General features: G+C 41.2%; 1 non-coding gene across 1 annotated transcript; it reads left to right on the top strand.

Moving 5' to 3' along the window:
- The first annotated feature begins 19599 nt into the window (after nucleotides 1-19599).
- On the top strand, nucleotides 19600-19706 carry LOC123455138. The gene has a single exon (XR_006633697.1). It is a non-coding gene; the product is annotated as a U6 spliceosomal RNA (small nuclear RNA).
- The last annotated feature ends 7313 nt before the right edge of the window (nucleotides 19707-27019 follow it).

The raw sequence follows: 27019 nt of genomic DNA, 5'->3' as shown, positions 1-27019 counted from the left end.
CATCCAGGTGGGTGTGGTGGCCTGCATGGAATGCCAGTGTTGAGGAAGCTAGCCCAATCACTAAGCTCCCATGTGGCTACAGGAGCTGGCTCTGCATGGGTCCAAGGCAAAGGACCACAGAGCAATAAACACTGTGTTCACTGAGCCTCCTCATCCTGTGTTTCCTCATCTTCTCATCCACCAGGTTCACTGAGCTGCAGTGTGATTGTGTGATGTATTCAGCTTCTGACATGCCCTGCATCTCTATATTCACTCGTGAGCTAACAGAGACTTTCCTCTGGTTACACACACACACACACACACACACACACACACACACACACACCTGCCTTCCCTCAAGGAGTTTCAGAATTATATTATTCTCTCTATCTGAACTTTGATTTCTTCTTAACGGTCCTTTCTATACCATTTTCACAAAGTTACCAATGTCCACAGGCTATGTTGCAGTTAGGTTTGCATTGCTAGTAGAAATCACCCAACAAAGAGTAAATTTTGGGGGAAAAGGGGGTTTGTTTTGGCTTATAGACTCAAGGTAAAGCTCCATGATGGCAGGGGAAAGCAATGGCATGAGCAGCAGGTGGACATCACCCCTGAGGTGGACATCACCCCCTGAGGTGGACAATAGCAACAGGGAAGTGTGCCAAACACTGGCAAGGGGAAACTGGCTATAACAGCCATAATCCCACCCCCAACAATACCCTCCCTCCAGGAGGCATTAATTCCCAAATCTCCATCAGCTGGGAACCTAGCATTCAGAACACCTAAGTTTATTGGGGACACCTAAATCAAACCACCACAGGCTAATTTTTCTCTTTCCCACTCATATCTTTCAGAAAACGTTGGTTTTGTTCCTATTTAAAGCACGTATCCTATAATTATTGTGTTACAGGGTATTTGCATGATCAAAAGCCTGGGCTAGACTCAGACCTCCTTGTTTTGAATAATATTTTAGCATTAATGCTACCCTGGGCATTAGTTTTTTACATGTTTGTGACTCGGTTTCTTCATCTATGATAGAAAACCTTAACAGAACTCACTCACTTTTGTTGTAAAGATTAAGCAATGTAATGCACCTAAGGCACACATAGTAAACACTCAAATAGTTTTAACTATTATTTCTTATTAATTTGTGAGTTTTAAAATAAAACACTAATTTTATATATGTACTCTTTACAAATACTGTAGTCAATATAGAGCAAAGTAATGCTTAATAGTCATAGGTCAGTCTAGAAATACTAATGAGTCTTTTTTTTTTTAGTTTTGGAATTAAAAAAAAAGCTAAGGTATTTTGGAAAATCTTTTAAAAGAGCAAATAATTAGACTGGTTTAAAAGAAAACTATTAGAAAATCATGAAATTACTTGAAAAGACATATAGTCAAACACTGGTTTGTTTGACAAAATGAGTGACAGAATAGGCTGCCCAACTGTTATTCTGAGCTTCTGTCAATGAATAAACTTGGCCTGATGGATAGATTTCCATAGTCATTTTATCTTCAATTGCCCAAATCACATAATAAAGTGGGATAGGAAACAGAGCTCTATCACTTACAGGTGGAATGATCATGATCTCGTCTGAGACCCCCAACTCTTATCAGAACATAGCCCTGAAGCCCTTGGATCACCCATCAGAAAGGCTAAAGTTAAAAGAGAACATTAACATTGGAAGAAATAAGAAACACACACCCCTGGAACCTTGATAGTATATTGAACATAGACCGGTGCGCACACTGGGAAGCTGGTTGGCACTGTCTCAGCTTTGTTCTGCCTGGGCTGTGATGACAGACCATCTGAGGATGGATGATTGATAAAGAATGCAGATTTATTTAAGCTCTGAGGGTGCTAAGTCCAATCCTCAGGAGAACCCATTTAGCTTGAGCCTATTTTTTGTCATCCCATGTGGAGGTGGAAGTACAAGAAAGTGCTAGAATTGGGAACGAACTACATTTTGGACTTCATGCCACGTCCTCTCCTCAGCAGCAAGCCCACTCTCGTGATGGCGTCTTCAACCACGCCCTCCTCTCTTCATCGCCTCTCGAAGGTCATGCTCGGTTCTGCTGCACTTGGGACTAAGTTTTCAACTCATATTTTCAAAACATGGCTGGTAACGTACAAAAAGAGAAGAACATGTGTATTCTAGAGCTTAGCAACTCCACTTTCCTGATGTGTATCTGTCAGAAATGAGTAACTGTGTGAACTGAGAGTCACATCTGAGATTGTCACAGGGCACTCTTCAATAGCATCTCCAAAAAAAAAAAAAGAGGGCTGGAGAGATGGCTTAGTGGTTAAGGCATTTGCCTGCAAAGCCAAAGGACCTCAGTTCGACTCCCCAGGACCCATGTAAGCCAGATGGACAAGAAAGTGCATGCTTCTGGAGTTCATTTGCTGTGGCTGGAGGCCCTGGCACTCTCATTCTCTCTCTTTCTCTCTCTCTGTGCCTCTCTCTGTCTCTAGTAAATAAATAAATTTTTAAAAAAAGAGATTATGCAAAAGTGTATCAGTAATCTGCATTCTTGAATATTCAGGTGTGAGGAGAACCAATCCAAATGACTCCCGAATACTTTGGGGGAAGTGTATAAGCATAATATTCACAGGACGCAGCCATACACAAAAGAGAACATCTGCTATTACTTCATTTACTGAGCAGGCATGTGACATGACACCATCTACAACGTACATGCTCAGGAGCCATGCAATCAACTTACAAATAAAAAGAAACCTCATAATGTTTTAAGTAAATTTCTGATTTTGTGTTGGGCTGCATTCATAGTTATCTTTGGCCATGTATAACCCATAAGTCTCAGGTTGGACGTGCCCATTACTTAACGGGAATGAACTACACACACACACACACACACACACACACACACACTCTGAAAAAACAGCACTAGTCTGTTAGAATTCAGGCTAGTGGCTGTTTGAAGCTTTAGTGATGAAGGCCTTTGGGGCTTATTTTGGATTGTGAAGGGAGAGCTCTCGCAAGCAATTACTGGTAAAAATTCAGTAAGACCTGGGACTATGGCAGGTGTACCATTTCATATTTATATTTTATATTAATTCAAAAATAGTTGAAGGGCTGGAGAGATGGCTTAGCTGTTAAGCACTTGCCTGTGAAGCCTAAGGACCCCGGTTCAGGGCTCGATTCTCCAGGACCCACGTTAGCCAGATGCACAAGGGGGCGCACGCATCTGGAGTTCGTTTGCAGTGACCAGAGGCCCTGGCGCACCCATTCTCTCTCTCTCTCTATCTGCCTCTTTCTCTCTCTGTGTCCATTGCTTTCAAATAAATAAAAATAAACAAAAAAATTTTAAAAAAATAGTCGAACCTTCCTTAGGTGTCAGTGTGTGCATGTATGTGTAGTGTGCATGCATGTGTGTGTGTTCACATGTCTGTTTGTGCTTAGGTGCATGTGTGCACATGTGTGTGCGGCTATGTGAGTGTGCGTGTGGGTGTAGAGGCCAGAGGTTAGTAGAGGGTATCTTATTCTATTGATCATTCTTTGAGGCAAGATCTCTCCCTGAACCTACAGCTCACCCATTTGACTAGGGATTCTCCCATTGCCACCTCCCTAGCGCTGGCGTTACACACAAAGGCATCCATTCCTGGCATGTTCAGTAGGCTTGGGCTAGCCTCCCTCTGCACTTTACACACTGAGCCAGAATCCAGCCCTAAATGTGCTTTTATCTTTTGGTGTTTCGAGGTTGACCTGGAATTCACTATATACTCTCTGTATGGCCTTGAACTCACAGCAGTCCTCCTATCTCTGCCTCCCCAGCGCAGGAATTAAAGGCGTGCGTCACCACACCTGGCCTAAATGTGCTGTTGTCAAGATCCTTTTTAATCACTTACAGGAGGCCAGCCAGCCCAGTCCACAGCAGAGCCCTAAGCCCATTAAGACCACGATTCTTTGCGTTTACATCTTTGCTTTCCCATTGGGAAACAGCCCTACCAATTCTTCTCTCTTCATTAGAATAATTGCAATTGTGGAGTATTAAGAACACAAAATGGCTCTTTTGTAGCCTCAGTCGTTGGAGGACCTGCTCACACACACCGGCGTTTCTTGTCTTCTGCTGGGCAGGCTGTCTTTACATGAATGGAATTCCTTTGACACCACAGGTATTTAAAGAGGTCTAGCCTGTTGGACTGCATAAGAAAAAAATTCAACGTGGACTGTTGTCTAGCACTTGTGGAAAGCAAGAGGACACTACATCCTGGCATTCCAGTGCCATGTCCTGAACTTCCATAGAGCGGAGTTGGTTTTGTAATGGGAATGTGGGACTTGATGGGGCGTTTGGATGCCGTAGCATTGATGTGCTCAACACTCCCTGAGGGATGAGGAAAGTTCTCCGGGGGCCTCTTCCCGGCCTCTCCTTTCTTTCTCTCTCGCACCTTTTAAGCCTCATGTGTATGGGCGGTGTGTGTGTCTGAGGCATGCGCCTGCCACAGCACATAGACATAGTGTGGCCAGAGGACAACCTCTGCAGTTGGTCTGTGTCCTCCACCTCGCTAGATGCAGGGCTTCCTGCTTTCTTGGCTAGCTGGCCCACAGGCCAGGGGTTTCCGTTCACTTCCTTCTTACTACCTGATGCTCATGGCAAGCCGGCTTTACTTGGGTTCTGGGTTTCCAGGTTCATATCCTCATGCTTGTGTGGCAAGTTCTGCTCTTTTCTCTCTTCACGTTGTAGAGAAGCGCATGTGTGCCTCTGTTTGGAAGGAGGAAGCAGGAAACAAGGAAACAAGCATTGGGCGCCAAGCTGATGTCTTCCAGGTGGCTGAGTTCCCAGGGTCCCACCTGCTCACTTCAGGACAGCTGAGCATCAGCGAGAGCTTGATGCGAAGTGAGAGTCACTTGTTGTCACACCCCGAGCGAAGACTTTCAAACAACCGGTGTCATCTCTGCTGTCAGTGACAATTGAGTTTTGGGTTTCTTGCTCTTTCAGTGCCACCCTGAGAGTCTGCTGGCTAGGACTTTCACTTCACTAGCCTGTGGCCGCCTGCTCAGCAGTACTTCCTGTGTTTGTCTCTGGTCTCCAAAGCTGCATCACTCGGTAGATGACCTGGGACAAGCCCCCCTCGCCCTTCGATCCTTGGCAGACTCTCACTGCTGCTTTCTCCGTGTTACTTTTCAAGTTTATTTCCTCTTTACTAATTCAATCATTAGGCATTTTCCTCCTAGTCTTTAGATCATTTCTCTGTCTCCTGCCTTCCTCCACCTCATGCATTCTCAACATTATAATCCTAATGATCCTTTTTCCTTGACCAATTCCTTTAATTTTCCTCCAAAGCAAATAGCAGACATATGAACCCCTCCACTCTTTCTTATAATTCAGCTTTTTTTTCCCCTCCCATTTCTTTCACGTTCCCCATACATTCAGTCATGCCTGGTTTCTCCTTTTCATTCTTCCATTTTCCACATCACTCATGACTAAGTGATTCTCTATCAGGTTGAAATAGTTCTCTCATTCTTGTTCCCTAAATCTCGTCTTTAACCCTTACTTGGCACAGTGTAGAATAGAATGTACCAGTTTTCTTTCTATAGTCCTTACCTGAATCTATGACATGCTTACATAATTATAATGCTTTAATTGTAGAGTAAGGAGGAATATCAGAGGCATCTTTCCAGGAAATTTTAATTTATAGATCTTACATGTGAAAATCCAATATTGGGTGTATGCGTTGGAAATCTTGGGGTTTTCAGTTATAAGTTGCATAGAATCTTTCCTGTCTCCATGCTCCGCTGTGTCTAGTCATTGGGATCAATCTTGGCTTCGCTTCCCTCAGCCACTGCACAGTCCTCCAGACAGAGTCAGAGCTACTGCTGCTTATGTGACTTCAAGTCCAGTCCTGAACTTGAACTTGATTTCAATCTCCAGACAATATCCCAGGAAATCTGTGATATCTGCAATTCAGCTCATGGCATCAGAAAGAAGGCAAAAAGAGAAAGGAAGAAAGGAAAAGAGAAGGAATTCAAGAAGGAAGAAGAAGAAAGAAAAGTCAATTGAACGAAGAACAGTGACATTCAGAAGTGAAGCAAAGAAAGAAAGAAAGAAGATTCAAAAGTGTAACAGGGAAGCTTAGTTATGGAACTAACCTAGATACGCAACAACAGAGGAACAAAGAAAGCACAGATCACATGCACAGTGGGAGTTTCCAGTCACACAGAAGAATGGATATGTCATTTGCAGAAAAATAAATGCGATCAGAGACAATCACATTAAGCAGATTAAGCAGTCTCAGGAAGGCAAACATCACAGGCTTTCTCTCATTTGTGGTTCTTAGACTTTATGTCGGTATGTAAACTGAGGTATGTGTATATGACGCTAAAGTAGAAGGAAAACCAGGGAGACCAAGAGGACTAATGGAGAAGAAGGAACTGACTAGAAGCAATTCATGGGAGGAAAAGGCTATATTTCAGCTTATAGTTTAGAAGTGAAGCCTGCCACTGTGTGTGTGGGGAGGAGGGAGGGAAGGTGGTGCATGGCAGGAGTGGACAGCTGGTGACCCATCCTCACATCAGCAGGGAGGAAGTAGACGCAGAAGAGTCTGGGCTGTGACACCTCAAGTCCCACCTGCAGTAGCTCACTCCCTCCAGCAAGGCCCCCCCTACTGACCTCCCCAAACAGCCACACCAATGGAGGACTCAGTATTAACACATTTTACATTCAAGTCACCACAGAGGGTATGAAGTGGAATATTTTCAACATATAATATATACTATACAAAAACGAAGAAAATAAAATGATGAAAGGGGGGGGGCAAAGAACAGGAAAATTCACTAGTAAAGAGGGGAAAACTCGGGCAGGGAAAGTCTAGAGAAAATAATGCCAGGACAGTATCTGCTGCCTGTCGGTCAGGGGCTTCCTGGTGCTGAGCTGCATGGTGGCTGTGAATGAGCAACTTCCCAACTCATCATCTGAAGAGTCGGAAGATATCTGAAGCTTTGGCACCAAAGGCTTCATTCTTTAAGAAAAGAAAAGTTTTATTATCTTATAAAGAATTGGGTTTCATTATGGTGCTTTCATATTTGTTTCTATTCCCCTCTTTCTTCCTCCTTTGTGTTCTCCCCCAACTTAGCCTTTTCTCTGCGTTCATACTAGATGTTTCCTTTTGTCCTTGTCCTTCCCACCCCCTTCTTATCACCTCTTGCTCCCCTTTCCTGGTTTTCTATCTCAAATCATAGCCCACACTCCATCTTATATACCCATATTTGCATACCTACAAACAATAAAGTAGGATCCAAATACGGGAAATAACATGTGATTTTATTGTCTTTCTTAGCTTGGGTTACCTCAATTATTGTAGTTTTTTTCAGTTCTATCCATTTTCCTCAAAATTCATAACCTCAGTTTTCTTCACAGCTAAGTAAAACCTCATCGTGTATTGGTACCAGATTTTTATTATCCACTCATCGGTTGATGATTCCATTTCATAGTTGTTGTGAACAGAGCAGCCATGAACATGGATGTGCCACTATCTTTGTAGTAGGGTCTGAAATCTTTTGGGTTTATGCCTGGGAAAAAGGCTTCATTCTTTCCCAGGAAATGTGATTACATGGCATTCTAATTTGATATACACATGAGATAACTGGGGATTAAAATTTAGGTAGTAGGTGCAAAATCTAAAGTGAGTCTGCATTTCCAACAGTGGGCTAACAAATGACAGCAATCAACAAATAAATTAGTATGAATGGGTAAGTATATATTGTCGGGGTGGAGGGGTGGGGGAGGTGGAATACTAAGCCTCACACAAATGAAGCAGTAAAGAACTAATGTTTCCAGCAACCAAAAAGATGCTGTAAGACTCCTTCAGAGACAGAATGAGTTTGGAGAGAATTTGGGCACAACCTGTATGGATATGGATGAAAAGAGCTATGTTCTGATGATAACTACAAATTAAATATCTCTTTCAATTGTCCCCAAATGCTATTGTATTCCCAATAAGGACATTGATCTCTCATAGTATATTTAATTGGGATGGTAGTGAGTTTTGTGGACAGTAATAAACTACTTCTTTCTAGGAATGTCCATAGTCACAAGATACAGATTAGGACATCCCATTTAAAATACTAGTAATAACAGTAAACACACCACCATGTGTATAATGCATTATAGACTCAAAAGTACATCAACAAACAGTATTTTGCTGACAGATAAGGAAATTCTGTGGATTTTTATTTAAATATAGTTGTGAAGAGAATTGAATGTAGGGAAAGCTGATTGGGTAGATGGGAAGATCTGTATTTAAAGCACCAATATTCAAATTAGGATTTGTTTTCCTGATTTATTGGGCCATTCTTGGTTTTAAGAATCATGGTCTTGGGATGGAAAGATGGCTTAGTGTTAAGGCACTTGCCTGCGAAGCCAAAGGACCTAGGTTTCATTCCCCAGTACCCATGTAAAGCCAGCTGCACAAGGTGGTGCATATATCTGGAGTTTGTTTGCAGTGGCTAGAGGTCCTGGCATGTCCATTCTTTCTTCATGTGCTCCATATAACTAAACAAAATATTGAAAAGCTTACAAAAAAAAATCATGGTCCTAATGTCCACTACCATTATTTTCGCGCACTCATATGGGTGTGTGTGTGTGTGTGTGTGTAGAAAGACATATATAGAAAGAATGGCATCCAAATCATTTTCCTCTAAAGGTCTCAAAGTGGAAATGGGAGTGTTGAGATGGATGCCTACAAACTTCTGACTTAATATCTATTCTTTTATTTTCAATATTTATTCTTAAGAAAGCCTATATGATCAACCAAGGAGTCAACAGAATTGTTCACAGGCTTCAAAGGCCTTCACAAGGATACTAATGTCAATTTTAACTTATATATTCATAAGTACATGTTGTGGGTTAGGAATCTTAGGACTCATATGATTATGTTGAGTACTGTGGCATTATTTTCACTTAATGATGGCTTGTGTTGTTGCTGGCCCCTTTCACCAGCACAGATAACCACTCTTGAAGAGAGCAGCCTGCTGTAAAAATGGAGGACACATTTGCTTAGAATTCTGCCCCCTGGAGGAAGTTTTACCGGATGCTTCTATGTACTTGTGAGACTAGGGAACACATTTCTGGTTATTAAAAATCCTCTGTTCTGAAGAAGTAGTACCTTTTCTTTCCTGATAACAGAGTTGAATAATTCTTTTGGCATACGCTATTAAGAAAAATAGCAGTAAAGGTAGAATGTGAATTTTATATGCTTTGGAACATTGGACCTGACAGAGCTAAATACAGAAACTGGATATAAGTTGGCTGACAAAAGAAAATTTCTTAAAAGGGAAGGAACAAGAGAGATTAAAAAGAGGAGAATATGATAAAAATAAATTTTATAAGGATGAAAATGACATAATGAAACTATTATGCATAATTAACATATTAATTGAAAAGGTAAAAAGGATTAAAGGATAAAATCATTTACTTATAATCTTATGCCTTTAATAATGTGGCTAATAATATAGTTCTGCTTAATTTCATAAATTGGGTCCAAGGTGTGTTTGAATTTTGAAAAGTTGCTTTCATTCATATATTAGTTGAAAACATCATGGTTATGAAGCTTGTTAAAAGTCATAGCTGATTAAAATGTGTAAATCTAACTAAAACTAAGAATTTAAAGTATTTTGGAATTGAAGTAAAATCCTCAATGCTTATTCTCTGAAGGCATACCGTAGACATATAATAATTACAAAACAATTTCTTCCCTTAGTTTCAGTAATGATTATGTTTCTATAGATATATTTTTCTAACTCATACCCACATAAAAGGCATGAACACATTTGATTCTTTTTTGCATAGTACTAAAAGTACACAATAATTATGAGAGCTAATCATTTACTTTCAGTGCACATCACTCCTCTGCATCTCCCATGCGCCTCTTCTGAGGGTCTTTCCGAGTGATGGGATGGGTGAACATGGCTTCATCCATGCAGACTCTTCATTAGTGAAAAGGTTTCAACTTCTCTTAGTCATCAAATTCAGGATGAAAAGTTTGTTGTATGTGTCTTAAATGGGAATCTCTCTGATTTTAAAGAAATAGTGACCTTGCAGATTCGTAATGGCCATCTAGATTTTTCTCCGTATGAACTCTGCTCATATTCTTAATTCACAGGAGTTCTGCCACTTACCTGAAACCCACACGTGAAAGTGACTGTTAGAGGAGGCCGTCCTTGATAAATATGAGACAAACAAACAAACAAACTCAGTTTTGGATGTAACCGATCTTTTTTCCACTGATTTCAGTCTCTTTTATTAGGAATTAGTGTTTCCATCACATTGCTCTGACATGATCTGAGTATTTACTTCATTGTAATTGAGGCATTTAAGAACCTACATGTAACAATTTAACCTACACTTAGGAGACCTAATAGTTGGTCCAGAAGGAAGTGGAGAATATTGACTTACATTTAGTAAGACAATATTTATTTCAGTTTGGGTGGAGGCTAAGTGAGATAAAGAATAAAAAATCTTTAGCATACTCTGTAGTACCTGAAAAAATCCAAACAAACACAGTTGCGGTTATCTCCGTTCATTCACGTAATTGTGGAAAAGTGAATTGGCTCACATTCTTAACCTTTAAACTTTACCTGATTACATTTATTTAAGCCCTGTCCCTATTTCGTTTGGCCACTTATCTTAATCTTTTCTAAAGATAGAGAACATGTACACACACACACACACACACACACACACACACACTCACACCCCTTCCCTAGTTTTTGTTAAACCTGTTTTCGTTTAATTCTTTATGCCTGAGAGAACTTTTCTTTTCATAAGCATGCCAAATAAGTAAAATAAGCATGAGTTACATGAGTTAAACATTAGGTGGAGTGGAGGGACCAGACCCTGATAAGAGAAGAATGTGGGCCTGGCTTTCAGAGTGAGAAATGTGAAGGAGGGGCAGTTGGCTTTGTAAATAGTAACCCTGATCAACTCCAGCAAAGCAGAGCCATGCTCAAACACAGGGCCAGCACTACTTTCTTCTAACACACTTCTGTTTTACTTATTCAGATTTCCAAACGAACCATATTTAAAAATTAACTGGACAGGTATGAGAAGTTGATGGGTAGGTATATTCAATCTTTTATTTAAAAAAAAAGTGGTAGATAAGGGTTTCGGCATTATCATGAAAATACTTGCTAGCTTCATGAGAACAAGTAATGAATCACAGACAGCCTTTTATACCAGTAGACACTCCACACCATCACGACTATAGCCTCCCAGGCTCCTGGATGGGGACACGGACAGTTGTTCCTTCTCCTGGGCATTCTGAGTTGACTTTGGAGCACATACTGAGCACTTGACACTGAGTGTGTCTAGAAACCTAGGAATCCACTGGTGTCATAGAAATTCCCAGCCTTGCCTGGGAAGTCCCCCAAATGTTATGGGTCACTTTGAGCCTTCCCATTCATCAGTTTCTACAGAATCATGGCTGCCGGGGGCGGGGCCTGAGCACAGAGCTTCTGGGCACCTGGTTTGGGGAGAGGACTGGTCATCCTCTGTTGTGTTATGAACTGGGCTTCTGTGTTCAGAAAACATGCTCAGAACACTCTTGAGTGCCCAGGTGAGTAGTGGAGAGAATATTTAAAGATTATTTTGTTCTAGAAGCTGCCCTAGAATATGAAGGTACAGTTTAGGGGACCCAGTAAACCTATTTAGGTTTAGATTTAAATCAAGGTCTTCCTGTGGCTGATCTATGGAAAAACAAAAGCACAATATTCTTTAAAATGAGCAAGATTACAAGATGTTTGAGGAAAATATATCGCCCTACCCATTTCTGACCCCTCATCCCAGAGGAAATCCAATTTTTTTCCAGTTATGTCTCTTCTGGGATTTCTTTCATACTGCTTATTGACATGTTGCCACCTATTTATTTTTAAATCTGCGATATAATCTATTAAATTCTTTCTGTGGAATAACGCAAAAAAAGGATCACATAGATGCCTTTAAAACTTGAAGTGAAAGAAATTCTGCTTCACAGAGACATTTGTCTCTCAACTCACAGTAATGTTGACAAGATTAAAAATCAGTGCTGTTACTGTTCTCAGTAAACACATTGTTCCCATCTGAGCCACATAGCGACCGTGAGGAAGTACAGTTATTTTTAGCTTCGCATTTGACTTAGTTACAAGGGTCTCACAGCGAAGGGGCTTAGCGCTTGGAAGGCTTGGGTGCCGGCTCTCTGGGGACGTTCATGGAATCAGTTGTTTGTTTGCCTTCCCGAAGCTGGCGCTGCAGTGTTCCGCCCCTCAGCGCTGGTGCGCTTGTGACATCAGTCTTAGCACTCCTTCCTTCAGTTTCACTGTATGTCCTGCTACTTGATTCCTATTTGATCCCTGTGCCCCAGGTCTCATGATTTCTGCATGCTTCATGTACTCCCTTATTTGCAGTGGCTTAGAAAAAATGGTTTGGTGGCAATGATTTTGAGAATTGGTATATACGATAGTTTTATTTTATTCTCATATTTATTTGATTCTATAGCTAGGGATGAGAAGCTAATTTCCTTCGAAGTATTTAACATATTGCCCCCAGTATGATCTAGCTTCTAAGAATACTAATCTTGCCATTCTGTAGGATTTGTGAAAAATAATATATATATGATTCATCTGATCGCCAATATTTTGTTCTCTTTATTATATCACACTGACTTGTTGTTCTCTCATTTTTTTTTTTTACTTGCTCAAGTATGATTGATTATTTTTGGGGAATAAGAAGTAGCATGTTGATTTTGCTTTTAGTGCAGCATAAAATGAGCAATGTTATTTAATCTTAAAACAAACTTTATACCATGCATGGTGGCACACACCTTTAATCCCAGCACTTGAGAGGTAGAGGTAGGAGGATCGTCATGAGTTAGAGGCCACCCTGAGACTAGATAGTGAATTCCAGGTCAGCCTGGGCTAGAGTGAGACCCTACCTCTCAAAGCAAAATACGAAACAAAACAAAACCCCAAAAACAAAGCAACATAACAACAGCAACAACAACAAAACAAGCTTTGGAGCTGGACAGATGGCTCAGCGGCTAAAGACACTTGTTGGCAAGCCTGACAGGAGTTAGATTGCCCCTAGGAAACATCAATCCTACTAATATATTTTCAGCCTTTAAAGCATATCCTTTAAACTTATTCTTGTCTCTTATAATTGACTTAACTGATATGCAAATCAGACTGACTATGAACAGATAGTTTCTGGCATGCCTAACTATATTCCTCACTATCTGGAATGTATGCTGATGTAGTTTGAATAGTACTTGTTCTCCCCAGGCTCATACCTTCGAACGCTTGGTCCCCAGCTGGCAGCACTAGTCTGTGGAACTTCTGTGGTTTGGAACTTGGCTCATGGAGGTGGAAGCCTTGGAAGTGTACAGCCTGGCCCCTCAGATGGTCCTTCTCTGCTTCCTGCTCCAGAGCAGTGTGAAGAGAAGCAGCCTCACACTCCTGCGTCCATACACCGTGCTGTTCTGACATAAGTTCCTTGCCCTGATGGACTACATCCTCTGAAACGGTGAGCCAAATTAAGTTCATCCTCCCTCCCTTCATTTGCTTCTGTCAGGCATTTCATACAAATAATGCAAAAAGTAAATGAGACATGCAGATCATGAAACTTAGGTTTTCGTTTAATTCTGAACAGTGATAAAACTGCATGAGATGACATATAGAAAATTATGTTCACGGAAAGTTCTTCATGAGAATCATGAATTGTGAAAGAGAAACAATTGGGATACTGCAGGTTAAATCTACCTAAAAGCGGGCTGGAGAGATGGCTTAGCGGTTAAGCGCTTGCCTGTGAAGCCTAAGGACCCCGGTTCGAGGCTCGGTTCCCCAGGTCCCACGTTAGCCAGATGCACAAGGGGGCGCACGCATCTGGAGTTCGTTTGCAGAGGCTGGAGGCCCTGGTGCGCCCATTCTCTCTCTCTCCCTCTATCTGTCTTTCTCTCTGTGTCTGTTGCTCTCAAATTAAAAAAAAAAAAAAATCTACCTAAAAGCAAGCTATGATAATGAGATTAAAAGATTTAAATAACATACACAGACAAAAGATGAAGCAGAAAATGGCACAGTGAGTTGGAAACATTTTAAACAATAGACCATTATGAGTTGAAACTGGGGGCTGGAGAGATTGCTTAGTGGTTAAGGCTCTTGCCTCGAAGCTTAAGGACCCATGTTCAACTCTCCAGATCCCTTGTTAGGCAAATACACAAAGGTGAGACAAGTGCAAGGTCACACATACCCACTAGGTGGCACAAGCTTCGGGAGCTCGATTTCATTGGCTGAGGCCCTGGTGTGCCAATTCTCTCTGTATCTCTAAAAAAAAAAAAAAAAAAAGTTGACACCAGAGTTGGAGAGGTGGCTCATCAGTTAAAGGCACTTGTTTTCAATGCCTGGCATCTAGGGTTTGATTCCCCAATACCCACTTAAAGCTAGATGCAGTAAGTAGTGCATGTGTTTAGAGTTTTTGCACCCATATACTCTCAATCTCTCTCTCTCTCTTTCTTTGCCTCTTTTGCTCTGTCTCTCTCAAATAAATAAGTAAATAAATAAAATAAGAAACTTAAAGAGTTGAAATCAAAAGTAGATGAATTTATGATTAAAAAAAAGTAAAAGGCCTCAAGGATTTGAGTCACGCACACTGAAGGAGAAGAAACCAAGATAAGAGTCAGTATTATCCAGTCTTCCAGATCCTGCAGAGCGGATTTACAGCCCTCAATTGCCCGAGCCCATTGGAAACTTACTCCCAGCAAAGGTTCTGGAAGGTCCAGTCACTCCCATACTGAAAATGTAAATAAATCAGTAACAGCTTTATGAACTATATAAGGCCCTGATCCATTTCCTCCACTGGCTTAGAGATATTGACTGCTGGTTTCTTTCTGTAACGTTTGGAAATAGGTGATTCTCCCCATAAATATGCACAGGTGCCAAGAGTTGGCACTTGGAAAAAAAATAATTCCCAGATTATCCAATAACAAAGTCCACATATTAATAGTTACTGTCCATGAACACTGATCTTCTGTTTATCCATTTTCTCTGTGTCTCTGTCTCTCTCTCGGGCATGGAACCCAGTGGCTTGCTCATGGTAGGCAAACACTGTGCCTTTGAGCTACAACTCCAGCCTTTCATTCATTCTTTCTTGTTAATTTATTTTTAAAAATACTTTATTTATTAATTTATATGAGAGACAGAGTGAAATAGGCAGATAGAGAAAGAGAGAATGGATGTGTCAGTGCCTCCAGCCACTGGAAACAAACTTCAGATGCATGTATTACCTTGTGCATCTGGCTTATGTGGGAACTGGGGAATCAAACCTGGGTCCTTAGGCTCCACAGGCCAAATGCCTTAACCACTAAGCCGTCTCTCCAGCTTGGCTCATTCTTAAATACGAATTGTAAGAACTTCTCGGCAACCCTGAAAACTAGAATACAGAAGAGTAACATTTTTAATAAGGGCAAAAATGATCAACCTGTATTTCTAGCCAAATTTTCAATTTAGGATCACGATATCATCTTTTGGCATCCAACATCCTGGATTTTTGTCTCACGTGGCCTTTTGTAGTAAACTAGTGAGGAAGCTAGGAGAAGGTGATTTGGGATTAGAAATCAGGAGGTCCGACAAAGAAGACAAGAAGATGGTTTGGTTGTTATGTATGGAAAACCAAGGTTGAAAATGAGCCCTAGAGAGCCATGACTATCAGAGGACAGAGAACTATCGGAAGAACTGCAGATTCCCAACAGGTCTCCAGGGTTGGACTTTCTCTTGGAGGCTCCTGGAGGACCAGGGCGTATACACACATCTGAACAAGCCAATCAACAGGCTAAGAAATGCGCGAGGTGTCAAGCCGCCCAGGCTTTCTTCTCGGTCTGCGAAGCGTTTACTGCTGACTGTGAACAGCGTATCTAGTGGTATTGTTGGACAGTCAGATACTGAAATCGGGGCTGTGGCTCAGCAGCAGCGCTTGTCTGGCATGGGCGGGACTGAAGCTCTGGGGTTGAATCACAGCACTGGGGGAAAAAAAAAAGTGTTTTTTGAATATTGCTGTGGTGGTTTGATTCAGGTGTCCCCCATAAACTTAGGTGTTCTGAATGCTAAGTTCCCAGCTGATGGATATTTGGGAATTAATGCCTCCTGGAGGGAGTGTATTGTTGGGGGCGGGCTTATGGGCTTTATAGCCAGTTTCCTCATGCCAGTGTTTGGCACACCCTCCTGTTGCTGTGGTCCATCTTATGTTGGCCAGGGGGTGATGTCCACCCTCTGCTCATGCCATCGTTTTTCCCTGCCATCGTGGAGCTTCCCCTCGAGCCTGTAAGCCAAAATAAACCTCTTTTTCCCAGAAGCTGCTCTTGGTTGGGTGATTTCTACCAGCAATGCGAACCGGACTGCAACAATTGCCAAGTTCAAAAATGTTCAGATGAGCTTAAAACGGGGTATCTTTTGTGTCAATGTGCGTGTGTGCGATGTACGCACGCGTGTGCGCCTACCTGGGGCCCCATGTGTTTATGCAGTCCCAGGGTGGAATAGACTGAACAGAGAGGGTGAGCCCGACTGCCTTGGCCATCCTGGCGTGTGCGCTTGTGTACGAGCTCTGGCATTCCTGGGTCTCTGCGCCCCACAGGCCTGGGCTGACAGATGCCCACCCCAGCTATTTTTGCGGGATTTGGGCGTTGGCTTCGAGCGCAGGCCCTTGCGCTTGCACAGGAAGTTCCCTTCACAGCTGCGCTACCGCCCCAGCCCTGCTGAAGTGTTTAAAAAGAAATTCATGTTCCATCTTCCTCCAAGAGCTGATGCTTTGTCTTCCCGCCCAAAAGTCTTTACCTTGTGACGGTTGATCATGTCACTGTCTTAATTATTCAAGTTTTGTTCTTAGTCAGCACTTCTTGGTTCGATTTATGAAAAGACAAATGTTCCTTGCTATCACTTTATATTAATTTCCTCTCCTTCATTCTCTTCATCAGACATATGAATCCCCGAAGTGACACTGTTTGCTCCTGGCTTCTGTACTGTGGTTCATTCTGAGAAGTGTCCCAGTGCCCAGAACATTTTATGACATGCAGTGAACACAGTGGATCGTAAGTTTCCATGGTGGAGGACTGTCTTGCCCAGTGCTGTGTCTCCAGCCCTTGGACAAGTGTTTGTAAGTATAGAGAGTCCAGAAACACATGCTGGCTGAACAAATGAATGGATTAATGAATGAAATCAAAGATGACACTTTGACATTTTAAATAAAATACTATTTTTACAATTAAGGACTTCACACAATTAAAGAGATTTTTTTTTTTTTTTCCAGTAGAGCTTAGCATGAGTTGTGAAAAATATTTCTCTCTCCTCCACTGGGGAGACTCAGAATCTGAGCTACAGGCTCTGAAGATGTGTGCTCCCTCACCTGCGACAGCAAGTAAGTCCAGGTGAGCATGATTTCTGACATGGTTAAAGGTGGCTAAGTGCACCCCAGAGTCCATGTCAATACATAGTCCCTTGAGGATGCTGTCCATAGCAGAAACCCTGTTTTTTTCCCCCACAATTTATAAAATCTTAAATACAGAGGGAAGTTACTACATATTACCCAAGGATGATACAGATGACATTTTAATAATGTTTTTTAAGGTCATATGAAAAGAACTAAATATTCAAAGAAGTGGGCCATGCTCTGAAAGCGTAACCAGCAAGGACAGAAAACCTGTGGAGAATACAGAAACTAGGTTAATAGTGAATATAGGGTGGGAAAGGTGGTCTCAATACTCACATTTCCCTGTAAATATTCCACAGGCATTATACATATACACACATATATATACATGTATATTACATAGTTTTCTTTTTTTTTTTTGTTTTTTTCGAGGTAGGGTCTCACTCTAGCCCAGGCTGACCTGGAATTCACTATGTAGTCTCAGGGTGGCCTTGAACTCATGGTGATCTTCCTACCTCTGCCTCCCGAGTGCTGTGATTAAAGGTGTGCGCCACCACACCAGGCTAGTTTTTTTTTTTTTTTTTTCATGGTAGATATTTTCACTAGGTTTGTTGATAAAAATATTTGTATGGCATGTTTTTCAGAAATCACAGTGAAGGGGCTGGAGAGATGGCTTAGTGGTTAAGGTGCTTGCCTGCAAAGCCAAAAGGTCCAGGTTCAACCCACCAGGACCCACATAACCCAGATGCACAAGGTGGTGCGTGTGTCTAGAGTTTGTTTGCAGTGTCTGGATGCCCTGGTGCACCCATTTTTTCTTTCTCTCTCTACCACTCCTCCTCTCTCTCTCTCTCTCATAAATAAATAAATAATATTAAAAAAGAAATCACAGTGAAGCAAAAAGAATCCAAACTCAATATTTGAGAAAGCCGTGAGTGAAATAAGACTCCATTGTTCATTATAATGTTTTCAAGAGTCAAAGGGGAGCTCTGGGAGCTCCACTTTCAACCAGCAGTACTGAAGTCTCTGTAGGAATGTGGCAGCCCTTAAGCTGAAGGCAAGATCTGACCTGCTACTTCTGTGAGCTTTGGATTCAAATCAACTGTTCATGAGAGAAAATGTACTTTGAAATAGAAAAGTGTCAGTTTTTGTGTGTGTGTGTGTGTGTGTGTATGTGTGTGTGTGTGAAAGAGAGAGAGAGAGAGAGATGATAACAAAACCTCAAAGTACTTTAATTTACATGCATATGTATATGCTTATTTATATCAAAACATTTGCTGCTCTGGATTATTAACGGCAGTGACAAATCTTTTTAAAAAATAGGAAGCATTGTTTATACACCCCTACTGATATTTCTGTTCTGCTAGTTCAATGCCAGCAACAGTGCTGACTTAAGCTGGGATTTGGAGCAAGGCTTTATGAGGTGATCAGAGAAGCTGGCCTCAGTCAGCTCGACTATGTTCTGCATGAGGGTGCTTCTGTGTTTTCCGTAGATCAAACATGGGCCCCATATGGACTGGGAACTGGGTTTGGGCTCACAAAAGCAGAAAGGGACTTCAGTAGTGGGTGCTGGGTACAGTGGGCACCAGTGAAGCACCTTTGTGTGTGCCGTGAGTGTGTCATGAACAGAACTTGCAGGGGGCTCAGGCCAGCCCTAAATACACTTGTAGAAATACATCCAGGACCAGAGAAGATGAACCCATACAACCACCACCCTCTCTTCCCCTGTTCTACTCATGCTGAGAATTGTGGTGGTTTGAATCAGATGTCCCCCATAAAATGATGTGCTTTTCAGTCAAATGCCTTGCCTCAACTGATGTGTATTGAATGCTTGGTCCCCAGCTGGGAGGTAGAGTCTTGCTGGAGAAGGTGTGTTATTGGGGGTGGGCTTAGCGGTTTTAGAGCCAGCTCTCCCTTGCCAGAGTTCAGCTCACTTTCTTGCTGCTATTTTCCACCTGCTGTGGCAAGAAGTGATGTCCAGCCTCTCCGTTCATGCCATGCTTTCCCTGCTGTCAGGAAGCTTCCCCTGGAGACTATAAGCCAAAATAAATATTTTTCTCCCATCAGCTGCTTTTGGTTGGGTGTTTTGTCCCAACAATGTGAAGATAATTGCAATAATAATGCAAACATTCCATAGAGATGAAGGCTATCAGAGTAGATTCAAGAGTCATGCATACATGCTTAGCTAGTGTTTGATAGACATCAAAATATGCAACAAAGGTGCTCGCTTCAGCAGCACAAATACTAAAATTGGAACGATACAGAGAAGATTAGCATGGCCCCTGCATAAGGATGGCACGCAAATTCATGAAGTGTTCCATATTTAAAAAAAAATGCAACAAAGAAAAGACAGTCTTTTAAAGAAGCTATACTGAGGACATTGGGGTGTCACATACCAAGGAGAGATATTAGACCCTTATTTTACACTGAACATAAAAATTAACCAGAATAAATCAACACAAGCTTAAAACTTGTAGCATAAAACTGTAAGTAGACAGAGGAAAAAAAGTCTCAACATGGGTCTTTTCAATATTTTTTTTTTTTTTTGGATACAACTCCAAAAACACAGGCAATAAATGCGAAAATGAAAAAGTAGAGTCTCCTCACAGTGGAAAAGCTTCTGCACAGTGGAACAAATAACGAACAAGTTAAAAAGGCAATATAAAGACTGGGAGACTGTATGTGTAATTGCTGACCCTACATCCAAAATAAATACAGATTCCTACAACTCGGTACTAGTATGGCAGATAATCCATTAAAAAAATGGGCAAAAGGGCTGGAGAGATGGCTTAGCGGTTAAGCGCTTGCCTGCGAAGCCTAAGGACCCCGGTTCGAGGCTCGGTTCCCCAGGTCCCACGTTAGCCAGATGCACAAGGGGGCGCACGCGTCTGGAGTTCGTTTGCAGAGGCTGGAAGCCCTGGCGCGCCCATTCTCTCTCTCTCCCTCTATCTGTCTTTCTCTCTGTGTCTGTCGCTCTCAAATAAATAAATAAATAATTAAAAAAAAAAAAAAAAAAAATGGGCAAAAGACCTGAATAGACATTTCTCAAAGTAAGTAGCAAATATTCACATAAAAAATTATTCAATGAAAAACCAAAACCACCATGGCATATTTTCTCATACACGTTAGGATGGCAGTTGGCAAGATGGGAAAAGGAAAGTGTTGGAACCTGTACACAGTTGGTGAGAATATAAATGGGCACAGCAATTGTGGGACATAGTAACAAGGTCTTAAAAAAAATTAAAAACAGAGCTAGATGTGGTGGTTCATGACTTTAATCTCAGCACTGAGGAGATGAAAGTAGGAAGATTTCAGTGAGTTTGAGGCCAATCTGGGGCTACAGAGTGAGTTCCAGGTCAGCCTGGGGTAGAATGAGACCTTGCTTCAAAATAATAAAACAAACTAAAATAAAATAAATAAAATAAAATAAAGTCATCTTTGTTGGTAGCATGCTTGCCTAGCATGCATGAAGCCCTGGATTCCTTCCTTAGTACTACATAAGCCAGACATATTGATACACATCTGTATTTCTAGCACTGAGAAGTGGAGGCAGGAGGACCAGAAGTTCAAGGCCTGCCATGGCTATATTGCATATTTAAAGCCAGACTGGGAAATATGAGTACACGTCTCCAGATAAAAACAACTAACCAAAAATAAAAAATAAAGATCAAAGCTGGGTGTGGTGACATACAATTTTAATCCCAACACTTGGGAGGCAGAGGTAGGAGGAGCTGTATTTTGTGACTTTGTGTCTTGTCTGAAAGACCTTCTAATCAGAGAGTAAATAAGAAGCCCTTAAGGGACAGCTTGAGCTTCATTTGGAGGCAGGACATGACCAGAACCATTTAATACATTTTAAAGGATTATGGTATAGCCAATATTGAAATTATATTCGTTTAAGACACAAAATGATCAGCCCAGGCTAAGGAGATAACTCATTCAATAAAGTGCTTGCATTGATGAATGAAGACCTGAATTTGATTCCCAGAAACTCATAAAAAAATAAACCAGATATGGTAGCTCATGCTTGTAACCCCAGTGCCGGGGAGGTGGAGACAGGTGGGTTCCCAGAGTTCAGTGGCTCACCTGTCTTCTAGCCTATTTAGCAAGTTGCTGGCCAGTGAGAGACCCTGCCTCAAAAAAAGGTGGACAGCACCTGAGGAATGATATCAGAGATTGTCCCCTGACCTACACACACACAGAGACATACACATACACAGACACACACACACAAACACACACACACACACACACACACACACACACACACACACACACTCAAGCCCATTTACTTCATTTTCACAAACATGATCACTTTTAGGGAATGGATGAAAAGTAACTACTTTTATAAGGAATTATTTTAAGCAAAAGCATTTAGTCTTCCATACTGAATAGTGATTTGTATCTCTAGATATAACTGAGGGTAACTTATGTTCTTCTCCAAGAGTTACCCAACAGAGCCAGGCAAAGTATTAGCTAACAGAATCTAAGTGTACTTCTTGATAAAGCAACAGTACAAGAAATTAGGTGAAATAACAATGTACCATAACCATTGACAGCAGAGAGAGATGATCTGGCCAGAAACTGCAGGGCATTCTGTAAGAAAAGCAGGATTACACAAAATGGTCTAAGAAGATAGTATGAGCAAAGATTGGGGATATCTCCTTGCATTTCTCGACTCCTCACATACTATCTAATAGGTCAGCATCTAGTCATTGCCATCTGCTTCCTAATCTCCACCATTGTCACCTCAGTGTGAGATCCCATTGTTTAAGTCCCAGACTACTCTGTGGTAGCCTTTAACTGGTCCTTTAGCTTCTACTATTAAATCTTGCTATATTTGAAAATCTCTCTATATAACAAAAACCTGTGTTTTCATTACAGCAATTGGAGTGACCTCTGGAAAAACATTAATCAGATTACCACCTTACACTGTTCAAAAATCTGCTGGTGTGTAGCAGAAATACGTCCACTCACAAACTGTCACATGATCCAGCTTCTGCTTCCCAGTCTGACTTCATGTCACTTTCCTACATTGATCATCCAGTCAAAATCTACCATGTCACGCTGTCATAGCATCCTGTTTTTTTTAAATTTTTTTTTTGTTTTATGTGTATTTATTTATTTGAAAGTGACAGAGAAAGAGGCAGACAGAGAGAGAGTGAGAGAGAATGGGCATGCCAGGGCCTCCAGCCACTGCAAACTCCAGACGCGTGTGCCCCCTTGTGCATCTAGCTAACGTGGGTCCTGGGGAATTGAGCCTCGAACCAGGGTCCTTAGGCTTCACAGGCAAGTGCTTAACCACTAAGCCATCTCTCCAGCCCTAGCATCCTGTTTTGATTCTCTGCAGTGGACTCATCTCTATCTGATATTACTTCTGAATATGTGTTTGAAGATATGGCAAACAGAACATAAGGAGATCTTCATGATCATTTGTCTCTTGATATTCACGCCCATCTTATGTGTCACTGACTGTCCCTGGGTTCTGGAGGGAACCATGACTGACTTCTCACCAATAGCTTATGGCACAAGTGATGCTCTATCACTGCCACAGTTATGTCACACTGTATAGCAAAGGTGATAGTAGGCCCCTCCTGTGGGTTAGGACGTGTTACGAGACTCCATTTTGCCCACAAGTTTGCTCTAGAACTGCTTTTCCTGGCTTTGAATAAGCAATTTGCTAAGTTTTAAGAGATCCCTTTGGAGAAGGCCATGGGACAAGCACTCTAAGTGGTTTCTATCCATTGAACAAAGCTCAAAACTTCCCCACCTTGGCAAGGAACCAAGTGCTGCCAAAAACCATGAGATTGAAAGAAGCTCCAATCCTCAGATGAGAACCCAGACCTGATACATGCCTTGGTTACAGCTTGGTGAGGCTCAGTCAGAGGATCCAATTAGGCTATGGCTTATTACCCACAGAAGTTGTGGGATCATAAATCCATGTTGTTTTAACTTGCTGAGTTAGTGGTAACTTGTTACACAACAGAAGAGTATTAAATAAGTTCATTGTCTCTCACCTGTTAGATTGTAACTCTGGTGCTTAGAAGAATACCATAGTATTTAATAATTATTTGTGGAAGGACTATATGAAAATAATTAGATTATGAAACATTTTAATGACAATTAGCATGTAGTGATGAAACAGTAAAATGGGTGGATAATACATACCATAATGTCCATAGGATGAGCCTTAACATTGAGAAAGGTCTGGTGAAATTGTGACTATAAGGAAGTCATCTTTTCTCTAGCCTTTTGCCTTCTTATTTCTTAAATTATGAGATAATTTTTATTTCGTGGATAAAGTAGATCACAGGAAGGGATCTAATAGGATATAATATTTAACATATCAAGCATAATATGTCATAGGCAAAAATCTCACTGATTTTTATTCATTTTTTTCTTAAATGCAAGCAAAATTTATAAATATGACTTAATTCATGAAATTTTCAACACTAGTTTGATAAAGGATTTTGGAATTGAAGAGAAGGAAGAGAAATATGACACAAAGAAGAAATACAAAGACTATTTTGGAACAACAACTCATAAAAAAAATATCAAGACATATACAATAAGGAAAAAATTGTGTGTGCGTGTTTGAGGTAGGGTTTCATTCCATCCCAGGCTAAGCTGGAACTCACTCAGTTCTACCTGGTCTTGAATTCACAGCAATCCTACTTCCTCAGCCTCCTGAGTGCTGGGATTAAAGGCGTGCACCACCATGCCCAGCAAAAACTCAAATTAAAAAAACAAAAACAAAAACAATTCTGGAACTTAAAAGCTATTCTAAAAACACAATTATTATATCTGGTATTTATTGAAAGCATAGAACATGGCAGGAATCTCTGTGCTTTAAGAGCATAGTTGAACGCTTACAGCTGTACTGCTCATCTCACAAGGGAGGAAAATTCAAAGATGGTGAGTGTCCCACTTTCTGTTAGGTCTGCAGTACTTGTTCCTTTTGCTCACAACATAGACAACTACATTTTCCAGGTCTCGCTGTCCTTTGGCTTCTGAGGCCATATGGCCAATGGGAGGCAGTTGTAGAATAGAGAAGGATGAGAGAAAGATGTTCTGATGCTTTTACTCTTCTCTTTCAGGTTCCTGGGCATCTCTAGGAGTAGTTGCTTCTTGCAGGCTATGATCCCATCAAGCAGGTCTTCCTCCAAGATGTTAGCTCCACCGGGCAGCCCCTTCGGCACTTCCCACTAGGATTCTGGTTCCTGGAAAACCTCTACTTCCTTTGGTTCTTTTGGCCTTAGGTAGTAGACTTAATTTCCCATCACTGAAATTCTCATTAGCTGTATAGTCCTCTGGATGATGGACTTCTTAGCAATTTCTGTCATTTGAGTAACCAACATACTTATTAAATTTCCTTCATTTGAAAGCTAAGAGTGAGTTTTTTTTTATGAGCTTTATCCTGGTTCAAATTTCAAATATAAAACACCAAAGTAAAAGATTCAGCTAACTGGAGCTGATCACACATGTACCCTAGCCCAGGGCACTGAGTAATCTTCCCAGAGTTCAGGTGACTTCTCCCCATCCACTGCCTGCTCAGTACCACTGACACAACCATGTCCCAGACTGGGCATCCACTTGACAGTGACCTCACTCCCCAGCCTGCCTGCCTGTGCAGATGCCTGAGCTGATCTTGCTAATTGTGCCCCCCTCCCAGCACTGGTGAGTGCTCTTTCACCCATTAGTAACATTGGTACAACACCACCCACCTGGATTAGGGTGAACCCCCACTTGATCCTAAGTTCACTCTTGAGCATATCTGTCAGTACCACCCTGACTAGGGACATCCTAGCTAATCACACTACCCAGCTCCAGGAACTGAGCAGACTGCCCAGGGTCCAGGTGAGCACTCCCCTCTCATTCAGCCCCATGTCTACAAGCTGGTGAATGAATGAACAATCCAATTGACAATCAGACCACTTTGTCACTGACCTTATTCTCTAGCCTGCACAGCTGTACCACTCTGAGGAGGGATTGCCCAAGCTGGTGGTCTTCCCCAGGGAAGACCCAAGTATAGACTGTGGGAACAAGGCAGAGCCTGCTCATCTTCCAGTGTGCCCAATGCAGACCTACAGCTAGACCATCATCCCTTGCCCAGCAGGGTTAAAATTGATCAGGCCACTCAACAAGGGCTCCACAAAAGCTACTGTTGCTGCCTTCTGAGCAAGATACAAGTACCATCTCCAAAACAGCAAACCTCATGCAAAAAAATAACACTACAAACAAGGTAAGTTATCCCCACCCAGAATGCTTAGTCCCACAGTAGAAGCCTCCAATTAAAAATACATGAAACTTCAAACATAGAATTCCAAACTGTAATTATGATTAAGAAAATATTCAGCAAACTTAATGAAGCCATGAAGAAATGGTTGAATGAAATGAAAGAGAATCGATAACAAAATAGAACTCAATGGACCATGGAATGCAAAGAGGGCATAATCCATGGAAGAATGGATACCAAGAGACAATGAGAACGTCCAACTAAGAAGTTAAGATGGAATTCAATAAAAAGGTGGAGACACTGAAGAAAAACCTAAAGGAAAACAAAAACAAAATGACTTATTTAAAAGGCTCCCAAGAAAACCTCACAATATGACTGTGTTGAGGAGACAGAGGAAATAGATTGTGAGGAAAAAAAAAAATCAATGTCAAGTTCACAAAAACTTATGAAAAAAATGAGGTAAATGTGGAGCAACTTAAAAAGACCAAATATTCAAAACATGGGCACACAATAAGGGGAAGAATTATAGGACAAGGACACAAAAATAACTTCTATAACTGTATAGAAGAAAACCGTCCAAATCTTATCAAAGAGAGGCCCATCTAGGTACAGCACCCTGATCACCAAACAGACCCATGTTGCATTATAATTAAAATAGGAACACAGAGCTAGGCATGGTGGAGCATGCTTTTAATCCCAGCACTCAGGAGGAAGAGAGAGATAGGATGATTGCCTTGAGTTTGAGGCCACTGGGAGACTACATGGTGAATAATACAAATAATACATGGTGAATAATAAAAACAAAATCACAATCGCAGCAAACAAAGACAGTACTAAAAGCTTTGAGAGAAAAGAGCCCACTAGTTACAAAGGTGAGTCCATCAGAAGTAGACTATTTTCAATAGAAACTAGAAGAAGGACTTGGAATGGAGTATTCCAAATTTTGATTAGGGTATTTTCAAGGAACCTACCCTCCCAATAAAGGTAGACACTACCTTAGGGTAAAAGGATAAAAAACATATTCCAAGAACATGGAAATATGAACTAAACAGATGTGGCTATATCAAATAAAATAGACTTTAAACCAAAAGCAATCAAAAGAGATGAAGAAGGTCACTATTCTCATTAATAGAATTAATAGAATAATTCAAAAGAGGATATTACTCTCATAAACATATAGGCACCGAACACAAGTATACTAAATTTTATAAATCAAAATCTACTAGACATCAAATCAGACATAAATTTCAACACAATATTAGTGAGTTAGTTTAATATATCACTATCATCACTATCATCAATGGACAGATTATCTAAATTGAAAATAAACTTGAACAACACACTATTGAACAATGAATGGATCATTAAGGTATCAAACAGGAGATAAAAAATTCCTAAAATTTA

Source organism: Jaculus jaculus, chromosome 15, assembly GCF_020740685.1.
Source record: "Jaculus jaculus isolate mJacJac1 chromosome 15, mJacJac1.mat.Y.cur, whole genome shotgun sequence".
NCBI classification, from domain to species: domain Eukaryota; kingdom Metazoa; phylum Chordata; class Mammalia; order Rodentia; family Dipodidae; genus Jaculus; species Jaculus jaculus.
This window is presented reverse-complemented; position numbering and strand designations above follow the sequence as displayed.